The 13,965-nt window shown below is 39.8% G+C and overlaps 4 pseudogenes; all 4 read right to left on the bottom strand.

The window, feature by feature from the left end:
• Positions 1-827: 827 nt before the first annotated feature.
• Positions 828-3,263, bottom strand: LOC148072395 (protocadherin alpha-8 pseudogene; annotated as a pseudogene).
• Positions 3,264-4,359: 1,096 nt separating this feature from the next.
• On the bottom strand, positions 4,360-6,800 carry LOC148072396 (protocadherin alpha-8 pseudogene; annotated as a pseudogene).
• A 1,080-nt stretch (positions 6,801-7,880) lies between these two features.
• LOC148072397 (protocadherin alpha-8 pseudogene) lies at positions 7,881-10,360 on the bottom strand (annotated as a pseudogene).
• Positions 10,361-10,940: 580 nt separating this feature from the next.
• LOC148072398 (protocadherin alpha-3 pseudogene) lies at positions 10,941-13,432 on the bottom strand (annotated as a pseudogene).
• Between the last annotated feature and the right edge of the window lie 533 nt (positions 13,433-13,965).

The raw sequence follows: 13,965 nt of genomic DNA on the forward strand, positions 1-13,965 counted from the left end.
TAAAATACTTTGATATCTTCAAAGTTTGTTCAAAAGGTTTTAATCTGTGATTTGAAAAACGTGTTTGTGCATTGAAGTAAACGAGAAAGGGGATTCACATGTGAAAAAACAACGTGAGGAAGTTTCAGTACCATGGACAGAGAAGACCACATCTGTCCAAGACCTCAACATTATCAGTGTCCAAAAAGAGCCAAATAATATTACCCTTGAAGATTATCCTTTCAACAAAAATGATTTAAAAAATACAAATTTCGGTTCGTTTCTACATTTAAAAGCAAGGTAAAACATAAGCATAGGAGACTATAATAAAGATTTACATATGTAACATCTTCCAACCAAGAAATGACCGTATTGTTCAACTTTAAACCTACTTTACTGAAAACATTTATATATAGTTTTTAATGTTTTTAATTTAACTCTGTTTGAAATACACTGGATTCATTTAAAATCCCACAATTTACATTATAAAGGACAATTGAAGACTAGGCCATCCATGAATGAACTACCAAAAAACAATGTTAGCAAACAAGTAAACTTAATTCAGCAAATCAATGGAAATGACAACTGCTGAAACATTATGAAAACAACAAGTGTAATGTTTTTCATTTATACGTCCATGGAACCTCTCTCCAATTCACTGAGTAAGAAGAACAACTGTAGAATGATATACTTGTTGTTCACATCACACATGTAAGTACATTTTGGGTCAAAGATTGTTAGATTTCAACCATTTTTGCAGCAGGATTTGTTATTGTCAAGATCTTTTAAACCTGCAAATTTATAGCCACTTCAATTATAAATTCTGCAAGTGTACAAAAGAAAATGTATCACCATACCTCCTCTGAAGTTCTCCTCCTGTCAGGCAGCACCAGAGTGTTAGCATGGCTGCCAGGAACTATAGTAGATCCAATACTCATTCTGGGTCCAACTAGCATGTAGCGTTTGTCTCCAGATCTGTACTGGATGCTGTGACACAGAGTTCCATCATAGTTGGTCTCTTGGAGATATTTAGAAGTGTAGTCTGTGGATTTGGAGCACTGCATTGCCATCAACACGATGATACTGATGATGAAAAGTACCGACACTGAGCCCAAAGTGATCATCAGATAAAAAGTCACATCAGTGTCTTCGTCCACTTTGGCTGAACTTTTCACATCAGAAGCAGCAAAAGCCTCTTTGGGCTCCACAACTTTGACAAGCACAGTAGCTGTTGCTGAGAGAGACACGTTCCCATTGTCTTTGACCAGTATGAGCAGTTTATGTTCAGCCTCGTCCGTCTCTGTGAAGGAGCGAAGAGTTCTGATCTGTCCCGTATAGCGGTCCAAACCAAAGAGACTGTGGTCAGAAACTTGCTGCAGTGAAAACAGTAACCAGCCGTTATAACCTACATCAGCGTCATAAGCTCGGACTTTAGTCACCAAGTGTCCTGCGTTCACATTGCGGGGAATCTCCTCCACACCTTCAGCAGAACCGTTGGAGTTGACTGGATACAGGATGACTGGAGGGTTGTCGTTCTGATCCAGAATGAACACGTTCACCGTCACGTTGCTGCTCAGTGATGGACTTCCAGAATCTGTGGCCACAACTTGGAAGTGAAAACTCTTCAATGTCTCAAAGTCAAAACTCTTCTGAGCAGAAATGTGTCCGTTATCAGAGTGGATGGTGAGGAAGGAGGATATTTTGTTGTCTTTGCTTCCATCTCTCAATATATGATAGGAAACTAAAGCATTATCTTGTTCATCCTGATCAGATGCTTTGACACTGAACAAACTAGCTCCTGGATTGTTTCCTTCACTCACGTAAAAGGTATATGGACTCTGTAAAAACTCTGGTTTGTTGTCGTTGACGTCGGACACTAACACACTGATAATCTTCTCTGATGATAATGAAGGTTTCCCAGAGTCTGTGGCAACAAGTTTTATAGTATAACTTGTTTGATTCTCTCTGTCCAAGTGAGATTTAGTGACTAATGAATATGTTTTATCTTGTACTGAAGGTGCTAAAGTAAAAGGAACATCATCACTGATGGAACAAACTACTTTTCCATTCAGACCAGAGTCTAAATCATTCACACTTATCAGAGCGACTGTAGTTCCTGGTCTGGAATCTTCAGAGATTGAGTTTGAAAGTGAAGTGACTTCAATCTCAGGTGCGTTATCATTTAAGTCGATTATTTTTATCATTACATTTTTCTGTGTGGCTAGTGGTGGTAGTCCTTTATCTGATGCTTGGATTTCTATTTCATGTTTATCCTTATCTTCAAAGTCTATTTTACCTTTAACGGTTATCTCACCAGATAATTTATTGATGTCAAATAATCTTAAAATTTTGTGGCTCACACTGTTGCTAAAAGAATAAACAACTTCCCCATTTGCACCTTCGTCAGAATCAGAGGCATTAACTTGAATCACTAATGTCCCAACTGGAGAATTTTCCTCGAGCATTACTGTATTCATATCTTTCATAAAAACAGGCGCATTGTCATTCACATCTAAAACCTTCACTTTTATATTCATGTTGCCAGACCTTGGAGGTTTCCCCCCATCAATTGCTGTCAACAACAATGCATGTGTGGCCGTTACTTCCCTGTCTAATTGTTTTTGAACTATTAACGTTGGAATTTTCCCATCATCTTCTTTGTCTTTAACTTCTAAACGAAAGTGATCATTAGCTGTAAGTCTATAGTGTTGGACAGACAAAGAACCACCGTCTGGATCTCTTGCGGGTTTTAGCGGAACACGCATACCTGGCAACACAGACTCTGAAATCTCAAGCGTTATTTCTTCCTCTGGAAAAACAGGCGAGTGATCGTTTATATCAGTCACTTCCACAACAACATAGTGCACCTCCAGTGGGTTTTCCAGAACCGTCTTTAGGTTCACTAAACAAGAAGCGCTGCGCTCACAAACCTCCTCTCTGTCAATCTTTCTGCTCACGTACAGAATCCCGTCATTCGGGTTGAGATGAAAAAGAGGCTCAGCTGCGCTCGAGACAATCCGATACTTCCGCTGTTTCAACGTGCTCTTATCTATTCCCAAATCCTTGGCGATATTTCCGACCACGGTTCCTTCCGTCACTTCCTCGGACACGGAATATCTCAGTTGCGCCGCAGTCGCGCTCCACAAAAGCGCAGCCAGCAGGCAGAGGACCCAGCGTCTCGTCAGCATCGTGGTCTCTTTGTTCCGCGACAACGATCCAAATATCACACAATCCAGAGAAAAAACGACCATCAGACAGATACAACGAGCACGTCTGCGTGAGGAATCGGGGTTTGCGTCAGCTTCACAACATCGTCGGCGCGGAGCGTGACCACAAAGACAGAAAAGAAAGGAGATTCTCACGATGTCCAACTGAAGGGGTGGATCCTAAATCACGTGATCTTATATGGAAAATGATTTCCTATAAGACACTGACACCCAGTGATGCTTTCTTTAACCACAGTTACTTCCAGATGTTTAAATAAGAATTAAAATAAGAACTCGTATAGACAACATAATAACCATATTTGCTACTGTTGATGATGTAAAAATCTTAAAATACTTTGCTATCTTCCAAGTTTGTTCAAACGGTTTTAATGTGTGATATAAAAAACGTGTTTGTGCATTGAAGTAAACGAGAAAGGGGATTCACATGTGAAAAAACAACGTGAGGAAGTTTCAGTACCATGGACAGAGAAGACCACATCTGTCAAAGACCTCAACATTATCAGAGTCCAAATAAAGCCAAGTAATATTACCCTTGAAGATTATCCTTTCCACAAAAATGATTAAAAAAATACAAATTTCGGTTCGTTTCTACATTTAAAAGCAAGGTAAAACATAAGCATAGGGGACTATAATACAGATTTACATATGTAAAATCTTCCAATCAAGAAATGACCGTATTGTTCAACTTTAAACCTAATTTACTAAAAACATTTATATATAGTTTTGAATGTTTTAATTTATCTCTGTTTTGAAATACACTGGATTCATTTAAAATCCCACAATTTACATTATAAAGGACAGTTGAAGACTTGGCAATCCATGAATGAACTACCAAAAAACACTGTTAGCAAACAAGTAAACTTAATTCAGCAAATCAATGGAAATGACAACTGCTGAAACATTATGAAAACAACAAGTGTAATCTTTTTGATACATACTTCCATGGAACCTCTCTCCAATTCACTGAGTAAGAATAACAACTGTAGAATGATATACTTGTTGTTCACATCACACATGCAAGTACATTTTGTGTGAAAGATTGTTAGATTTCAACCATTTTTGCCGCAGGATTTGTCATTGTCAAGATCTTTTAAACCTGCAAATTTGTAGCCACTTCAATTATAAATTCTGCAAGCGTACAAAAGAAAATGTATCACCATACCTCCTCTGAAGTTCTCCTCCTGTCAGGCAGCACCAGAGTGTTAGCATGGCTGCCAGGAACTATAGTAGATCCAATACTCATTCTGGGTCCAACTAGCATGTAGCGTTTGTCTCCAGATCTGTACTGGATGCTGTGACACAGAGTTCCATCATAGTTGGTCTCTTGGAGATATTTAGAAGTGTAGTCTGTGGATTTGGAGCACTGCATTGCCATCAACACGATGATACTGATGATGAAAAGTACCGACACTGAGCCCAAAGTGATCATCAGATAAAAAGTCACATCAGTGTCTTCGTCCACTTTGGCTGAACTTTTCACATCAGAAGCAGCAAAAGCCTCTTTGGGCTCCACAACTTTGACAAGCACAGTAGCTGTTGCTGAGAGAGACACGTTCCCATTGTCTTTGACCAGTATGAGCAGTTTATGTTCAGCCTCGTCCGTCTCTGTGAAGGAGCGAAGAGTTCTGATCTGTCCCGTATAGCGGTCCAAACCAAACAGACTGTGGTCAGAAACTTGCTGCAGTGAAAACAGTAACCAGCCGTTATAACCTACATCAGCGTCATAAGCTCGGACTTTAGTCACCAAGTGTCCTGCGTTCACATTGCGGGGAATCTCCTCCACACCTTCAGCAGAACCGTTGGAGTTGACTGGATACAGGATGACTGGAGGGTTGTCGTTCTGATCCAGAATGAACACGTTCACCGTCACGTTGCTGCTCAGTGACGGACTTCCAGAATCTGTGGCCACAACTTGGAACTGAAAACTCTTCACTGTCTCAAAGTCAAAACTCTTCTGAGCAGAAATGTGTCCATTATCAGAGTGGATGGTGAGGAAGGAGGATATTTTGTTGTCTTTGCTTCCATCTCTCAGTATATGATAGGAAACTACAGCATTATCTTGTTCATCCTGATCAGATGCTTTGACACTGAACAAACTAGCTCCTGGATTGTTTCCTTCACTCACGTAAAAGGTATATGGACTCTGTAAAAACTCTGGTTTGTTGTCGTTGACGTCGGACACTAACACACTGATAATCTTCTCTGATGATAATGAAGGTTTCCCAGAGTCTGTGGCAACAAGTTTTATAGTATAACTTGTTTGATTCTCTCTGTCCAAGTGAGATTTAGTGACTAATGAATATGTTTTATCTTGTACTGAAGGTGCTAAAGTAAAAGGAACATCATCACTGATGGAACAAACTACTTTTCCATTCAGACCAGAGTCTAAATCATTCACACTTATCAGAGCAACTGTAGTTCCTGGTCTGGAATCTTCAGAGATTGAGTTTGAAAGTGAAGTGACTTCAATCTCAGGTGCGTTATCATTTAAGTCGATTATTTTTATCATTACATTTTTCTGTGTGGCCAGTGGTGGTAGTCCTTTATCTGATGCTTGGATTTCTATTTTATATTTATCCTTATCTTCATAGTTTATTTTACCTTTAACAGTTATTTCACCAGATAACTCGTTTATATCAAATAATCCTATAATTTTGTGGCTCACACTGTTGCTAAAAGAATAAACAACTTCTCCATTTGCACCTTCGTCAGAATCAGAGGCATTAACTTGAATCACTAATGTCCCAACTGGAGAATTTTCCTCGAGCATTACTGTATTCATATCTTTCATAAACACAGGTGCATTGTCATTCACATCTAAAACCTTTACCGTTATCTTTATGTTGCCAGATTTTGGAGGTTTCCCCCCATCGATTGCTGTCAACAACAAAGAATGTGTGGCTGTAACTTCTCTATCTAATTGTTTTTGAACTATTAATGTTGGAATTTTTCCATCATCTTCATTGTCTTTTACTTCTAAACGGAAATGATCATTAGCTGTAAGTCTGTAGTGTTGGACAGACAGAGAACCACCGTCTGGATCTCTTGCGGGTTTTAGCGGAACACGCATACCTGGCAACACAGTCTCATAGATCTCAAGCGTTATTTCTTCCTCTGGAAAAACAGGCGAGTGATCGTTTATATCAGTCACTTCCACAACAACATAGTGCACCTCCAGTGGGTTTTCCAGAACCGTCTTTAGGTTCACTAAACAAGAAGCGCTGCGCTCACAAACCTCCTCTCTGTCAATCTTTCTGCTCACGTACAGAATCCCGTCATTCGGGTTGAGATGAAAAAGAGGCTCAGCTGCGCTCGAGACAATCCGATACTTCCGCTGTTTCAACGTGCTCTTGTCTATTCCCAAATCCTTGGCGATATTTCCGACCACGGTTCCTTCCGTCACTTCCTCGGACACGGAATATCTCAGTTGCGCCGCAGTCGCGCTCCACAAAAGCGCAGCCAGCAGGCAGAGGACCCAGCGTCTCGTCAGCATCGTGGTCTCTTTGTTCCGCGACAACGATCCAAATATCACACAATCCAGAGAAAAAACGACCATCAGACAGATACAACGAGCACGTCTGCGTGAGGAATCGGGGTTTGCGTCAGCTTCACAACATCGTCGGCGCGGAGCGTGAACACAAAGACAGAAAAGAAAGGAGATTCTCACGATGTCCGACTGAAGGGGTGGATCCTAAATCACGTGATCTTATATGGAAAATTATTTCCTATAAGACACTGACACCCAGTGATGCTTTCTTTAACCACAGTTACTTCCAGATGTTTAAATAATAATTAAAATAAGAACTCTTATAGACAACATAATAACCATATGTGATACTGTTGATGATGTAAAAATCTTAAAATACTTTGCTATCTTAAAAGTTTGTTCAAACGGTTTTAATCTGTGATATAAAAAACGTGTGTGTACATTGAAATAAACGAGAAAGGGGATTCACATGTGAAAAAACAACGTGAGGAAGTTTCAGTACCATGGACAGAGAAGACCACATCTGTCAAAGACCACAACATTATTAGAGTCCAAATAAAGCCAAGTAATATTACCCTTGAAGATTATCCTTTCCACAAAAATGATTAAAAAAATAAAAATTTCGGTTCGTTTCTACATTTAAAAGCAAGGTAAACATAAGCATAGGGGACTATAATACAGATTTACATATGTAAAATCTTCCAACCAAGAAATGACCGTATTGTTCAACTTTAAACCTACTTTACTGAAAACATTTATATATAGTTTTGAATGTTTTTAATTTATCTGTGTTTTGAAATACACTGGATTCATTTAAAATCCCACAATTTACATTATAAAGGACAATTGAAGACTTGGCCATCCATGAATAAACTACCAAAAAACAATGTTAGCAAACAAGTAAACTTAATTCAGCAAATCAATGGAAATGACAACTGCTGAAACATTATCAAAACAACAAGTGTAATCTTTTTGATACATACTTCCATGGAACCTCTCTCCAATTCACTGAGTAAGAAGAACAACTGTAGAATGATATAATTGTTGTTCACATCACACATTTTGTGTCAAAGATTGTTCGATTTCAACCATTTTTGCCACAGGATTTGTCATTGTTAAGAACTTTTAAACCTGCAAATTTGTAGCACTTCAATTATAAATTCTGCGAGCGTACAAAAGAAAACGTATCACCATACCTCCTCTGAAGTTCTCCTCCTGTCAGGCAGCACCAGAGTGTTAGCATGGCTGCCAGGAACTATAGTAGATCCAATACTCATTCTGGGTCCAACTAGCATGTAGCGTTTGTCTCCAGATCTGTACTGGATGCTGTGACACAGAGTTCCATCATAGTTGGTCTCTTGGAGATATTTAGAAGTGTAGTCTGTGGATTTGGAGCACTGCATTGCCATCAACACGATGATACTGATGATGAAAAGTACAGACACTGAGCCCAAAGTGATCATCAGATAAAAAGTCACATCAGTGTCTTCGTCCACTTTGGCTGAACTTTTCACATCAGAAGCAGCAAAAGCCTCTTTGGGCTCCACAACTTTGACAAGCACAGTAGCTGTTGCTGAGAGAGACACGTTCCCATTGTCTTTGACCAGTATGAGCAGTTTATGTTCAGCCTCGTCCGTCTCTGTGAAGGAGCGAAGAGTTCTGATCTGTCCCGTATAGCGGTCCAAACCAAAGAGACTGTGATCAGAAACTTGCTGCAGTGAAAACAGTAACCAGCCGTTATAACCTACATCAGCGTCATAAGCTCGGACTTTAGTCACCAAGTGTCCTGCGTTCACATTGCGGGGAATCTCCTCCACACCTTCAGCAGAACCGTTGGAGTTGACTGGATACAGGATGACTGGAGGGTTGTCGTTCTGATCCAGAATGAACACGTTCACCGTCACGTTGCTGCTCAGTGACGGACTTCCAGAATCTGTGGCCACGACTTGGAACTGAAAACTTTTCACTGTCTCAAAGTCAAAACTCTTCAGAGCAGAAATGTGTCCGTTATCAGAGTGGATGTTGAGGAAAGACGTCACTTTACTTTCATTGTTCCTGTCTCTTGATATTTGATAATAAATGACTGAATTATCATTTTCATCAAGATCAAAAGCTTGAACTGAAAACACAAACTCTCCTGGTTTGTTTCCTTCACTCACATAGAAGGTATACGGACTCTCTAAAAACTGAGGCCTGTTGTCGTTGACATCTGACACTAAAACACTGATCAACTTCTCTGAAGACAACGATGGCTTCCCAGAGTCTACTGCTACAAGTTTAATGTCATATTTAGACTCTTCTTCTCTGTTTAAAGGAGATTTAGTCACCAGTGAATACATCCTATCTTGCAGTGATGGTGTTAAAGTGAAAGGAACATCATTAGTGATGGAGCAGATGACTTTTCCATTCAGACCAGAGTCCAGGTCATTCACACTGACTAGAGCAACAGTGGTGCCAGGTTTGGAATCTTCACTGATGGAACTGAAAAAGGAAGTCACTTCAATCTCAGGTTTATTATCGTTAATATCTACTATTTTAATAATGACACTTTTTTCAGACGTCAGTGGAGCTGGCCCTTTATCAGACGCCTGGATTTCGATCTCATATTCTTCATTCTGCTCATAATCTATGCTGCCAACTACAGTTATCTCCCCCGTAGTTTCTCTAATATCAAATCTAGACAATATTTTATTGCTTATAGTTTCACCAAAAGAATAAACAATTTGTCCATTCTGACCATCATCAAGGTCAGTCGCATTAACCTGAACAACTGTAGTGCCCAGAGGAGCATTTTCATTCAGAGAAACTAAATAAACATCTTTAGTAAAAATTGGTGGGTTGTCATTAACATCCATAACATTTATTTTTATAGTCATCTCTCCTGATTTCGGGGGTTTCCCTCCATCAACTGCAGTTAACACCAGTATATGACTCGCTGCTGTTTCTCGGTCTAAAGCTTTATGCAAAACTAAGATTGGAATTTTTCCTTCTCCACGTTTGTCTTTCACCTCTAAACGAAAATGATCATTGTTACTGAGTTTATATTGTTGTACAGAGAACTGACCGCTATCTTGATCATGAGCTGGTTTCAGCTGAAAACGAGCTCCGGGCAACACAGACTCGAATATTTCAATAATTCTTTCTTTCTCCTGAAACACTGGAGCGTGATCATTCACGTCTAACACCTCCACTGCAACATAATGAACCTCCAAAGGGTTTTCAAGAACCGTTTTCAGATTCAACAAACACGCACTGCTCTGCGCGCACACCTCTTCTCTGTCGATATCCCGGCTCACGTACAGGACGCCGTCCCTCTGATTCACTTGAAATAAAGGCTCTCCGCCGGTCGAAACAATCCGACATTTCCTCTCTCTCAGCGTGCTTTTATCCAGTCCCAGGTCTTTGGCTATATTTCCAACAGCAGTTCCTACGTTCACTCCTTCAGAGACGGAATATCTCAGTTGCGCCGCGTTCAGACTCCACAACAGCGCAGCAACCACGCAGCCGAGCAAACAGCCTCTTTGTTCCATCGCTGCCTCCGTAAACCGACAAAATCATTCGAAAGATGACATTAGATTAACAAAAAACGAAAGCAAAAGCTTCAAATTCGAGTAACGTCCAAAAGATATCCAGTAAATGAAGAGAGAAAATGGCGATTTAAAAGAGCGACTCGGCACAAAGAACCGTGTCCGTGCGATGCCAGACGAGAACAGACGAAGAAGGAACTCAGTTCTGATCACGTTCAACACAGAGCTGTTGACTTCTTCTGTTATACTGACCCCTTGCGATCGAAATGTTTACGTACGATATTCTATAAATCAAAAGGAAATAAAAATTATGCTTGAGGCCTACAAAATGTTTCCAATGTAAAACTGTTGTATTAACATTATACTTATATTTACTTATTTAAATCCCGTCAAAACTTAAACATTTGTATTTTGCTATTTTTAACATTTACATTTTATTTGAATTTAAACGCATTTTTGTATATTTTATTGATCCAGTATTAATTAACAGATAATATCCTTTATTACTCAATTAAGATATAATGTCATTACATTTCGATGAATAAAAAATACTTCGAGATTTGAGCACAAACAAAATGCAAAAAAGGAATTTGCTAAACACCAGCACCAGGTACATGTTAAAAGTGAAATAAACAAGTAAAACTAAAGAGACAGTTTCAGCACCAAGGACAGAGATCTTCAGAACCTACTTAAAGACAGTAATGAGTAAAGATAACAACATCATCCTACCTCCTCTGAAGTTCTCCTCCTGTCAGGCAGCACCAGAGTGTTAGCATGGCTGCCAGGAACTATAGTAGATCCAATACTCATTCTGGGTCCAACTAGCATGTAGCGTTTATCTCCAGATCTGTACTGGATGCTGTGACACAGAGTTCCATCATAGTTGGTCTCTTGGAGATATTTAGAAGTGTAGTCTGTGGATTTGGAGCACTGCATTGCCATCAACACGATGATACTGATGATGAAAAGTACCGACACTGAGCCCAAAGTGATCATCAGATAAAAAGTCACATCGGTGTCTTCGTCCACTTTGGCAGAACTTTTCACATCAGAAGCAGCAAAAGCCTCTTTGGGCTCCACAACTTTGACAAGCACAGTAGCTGTTGCTGAGAGAGACACGTTCCCATTGTCTTTGACCAGTATGAGCAGTTTATGTTCAGCCTCGTCCGTCTCTGTGAAGGAGCGAAGAGTTCGGATCTGTCCCGTATAGCGGTCCAAACCAAAGAGACTGTGGTCAGGCCTCACTTGCTGCATCACTTGCTGCAGTGAAAACAGTAACCAGCCGTTATAACCTACATCAGCGTCATAAGCTCGGACTTTAGTCACCAAGTGTCCTGCGTTCACATTGCGGGGAATCTCCTCCACACCTTCAGCAGAACCGTTGGAGTTGACTGGATACAGGATGACTGGAGGGTTGTCGTTCTGATCCAGAATAAACACGTTCACTGTCACGTTGCTGCTCAGTGACGGACTTCCAGAATCTGTGGCCACAACTTGGAACTGGAAACTCTTCACTGTTTCAAAGTCAAAACTCTTCAGAGCAGAAATGTGTCCGTTATCAGAGTGGATGTTGAGGAAAGACGTCACTTTACTTTCATCGTTTCTGTCTCTTGATATGTGATAAGAAATGACTGAATTGTCGTTTTCATCAAGATCAAAAGCTTGAACTGAAAACACAAACTCTCCTGGTTTGTTTCCTTCACTCAAATAGAAGGTATACGGACTCTCTAAAAACTGAGGCCTGTTGTCGTTGACATCTGACACTAACACACTGATCAACTTCTCTGAAGACAACGATGGCTTCCCAGAGTCTACTGCTACAAGTTTAATGTCATATTTTGACTCTTCTTCTCTGTTTAAAGGAGATTTAGTCACCAGTGAATACATCTTATCTTGCAGTGATGGTGTTAAAGCGAAAGGAACATCATTAGTGATGGAGCAGATGACTTTTCCATTGAGACCAGAGTCCAGGTCATTCACACTGACTAGAGCAACAGTGGTGCCAGGTTTGGAATCTTCACTGATGGAACTGAAAAAGGAAGTCACTTCGATCTCAGGTTTATTATCGTTAACATCTACTATTTTAATAATAACACTTTTCTCAGATGTTCGTGGATTAGAACCTTTATCAGAAGCCTGGATTTCAATCTCATATTCCTCATTCTGTTCGAAGTCTATACTGCCAATGACAGTTATCTCCCCTGTTAATTTGTTCATTTCGAAAAGTGACAATAAACTCTCACTCACACTATCTCCAAAGGAAAAAACAACTTCTCCATTCTGACCATCATCAAGGTCAGTTGCATTTACCTGAACAACTGTGGTGCCAAGAGCAGCATTTTCATTCAGAGACACTAAATAAACATCTTGAGAAAAAATTGGATGATTATCATTTTCATCCATAACATTTATTTTTATACTCATCTCTCCTGATTTCGGGGGTTTCCCTCCATCGACTGCAGTTAACACCAATGAATGACTTGCTGTTGCCTCTCTGTCTAAAGCTTTATGCAAAACTAAGATTGGTATTTTACCATCTCCCCGTTTTTCCTTCAACTCCAAACGAAAATGATCATTGTTACTGAGTTTATATTGTTGTACAGAGAACTGACCGCTATCTTGATCACGTGACGGTTTCAGCTGAAAACGAGCTCCGGGCGATACAGACTCTGATATTTCAATAATTCTTTCTTTCTCCTGAAACACTGGAGCGTGATCATTCACGTCTAACACCTCCACTGCAACGTAATGAACCTCCAAAGGGTTTTCGAGAACCGTTTTCAGATTCAACAAACACGCACTGCTCTGCGCGCACACCTCTTCTCTGTCGATATCCCGGCTCACGTACAGGACGCCGTCCCTCTGATTCACTTGAAATAAAGGCTCTCCGCCGGTCGAAACAATCCGACATTTCCTCTCTCTCAGCGTGCTTTTATCCAGTCCCAGGTCTTTGGCTATATTTCCAACAGCAGTTCCTACGTTCACTCCTTCAGAGACGGAATATCTCAGTTGCGCCGCGTTCAGACTCCACAACAGCGCAGCAACCACGCAGCCGAGCAAACAGCCTCTTTGTTCCATCGCTGCCTCCGTGAACCGACAAAATCATTCGAAAGATGACATTAGATTAACAAAAAATGAATACAAAAGCTTCAAATTCGAGTAACGTCCAAAAGATATCCAGTATATGAAGAGAGAAAACGGCGATTTAAAAGAGCGACTCGGCACAAAGAACCGTGTCCGTGCGCTGCCAGACGAGAACAGACGAAGAAGGAACTCAGTTCTGATCACGTTCAACACAGAGCTGTTGACTTCTTCTGTTATACTGACCCCTTGCGATCGAAATGTTTATGTACGATATTATATATATCAATAACAAATTTAAATTATTCTTGAGGCCTACAAAATATTTCCACTGTAAACTGTTGTATTAAGATTAATATTTATATTCACTGATTTAAATCACGTAAAACCTGAACTTGTGTATTCAAATGTATATATAAACCTCGTTTTATTTACTTATATACATTGTATAAAAGAGTTAAATTAATTTTGTATAATTTATTGATCCAGTTTTAAAAGAAACATAATAACCCTCATTACTCAATAAGGATATATGTTCAATGCAATAATATTAATGAGAGAAAACACTTCGAGATTGAAGCAACAATAAATGCAATGGTGTATTCGCAAAACAGCAGCACCTACTACATGTTAAATGTTAAATAAACAAGGAAACCTAAAGAGA

The sequence above is a fragment of the Callionymus lyra genome, chromosome 9 (genome assembly GCF_982586985.1).
Source record: "Callionymus lyra chromosome 9, fCalLyr1.hap1.1, whole genome shotgun sequence".
Classification (NCBI taxonomy): Eukaryota; Metazoa; Chordata; class Actinopteri; order Syngnathiformes; family Callionymidae; genus Callionymus; species Callionymus lyra.